General features: G+C 30.7%; 1 long non-coding RNA gene across 3 annotated transcripts in view; it reads left to right on the top strand.

Annotated features, from left to right (window-relative positions):
* LOC146768377 (uncharacterized) overlaps positions 1 to 329 on the top strand; it is a 95,385-nt gene that overhangs the window by 78,241 nt on the left and 16,815 nt on the right. The gene's annotated exons all lie outside the window — the stretch shown is intronic.

The raw sequence follows: 329 nt of genomic DNA, 5'->3' as shown, positions 1-329 counted from the left end.
GGACATATATTTTTTGCACCAGATATTTAAAACGCATAAAAACTTACTTCCCTTGCATTATATGCAAATATTCTAAATAAAAAATGTACAATATATTCCATATGATAAAATGTAAACCATTTGGCACTAAGCACAGTGTCTCAATTTCATACTCTTGAGTAATGTGAGAAATTAAAAACAAAGATTATTTCTGGCAATGTGCTCTTTCCTTTACAAACTTGAGACTTTGGTTGTTTTCCAACTTACCTCCCTCTAGACCTCTTTCTGTGAAGGAAAATTTTATTCAATGCTAGACTGGTAATATTCAAAAGCCCTTTGATCTCAATATT

The sequence above is a fragment of the Lonchura striata genome, chromosome 2, assembly GCF_050655825.1.
Source record: "Lonchura striata isolate lonStrDom1 chromosome 2, ASM5065582v1, whole genome shotgun sequence".
NCBI lineage: Eukaryota > Metazoa > Chordata > Aves > Passeriformes > Estrildidae > Lonchura > Lonchura striata.
Note: the sequence above shows the minus strand (reverse complement) of the source record. Positions and strands in the feature narration are given on the sequence as shown.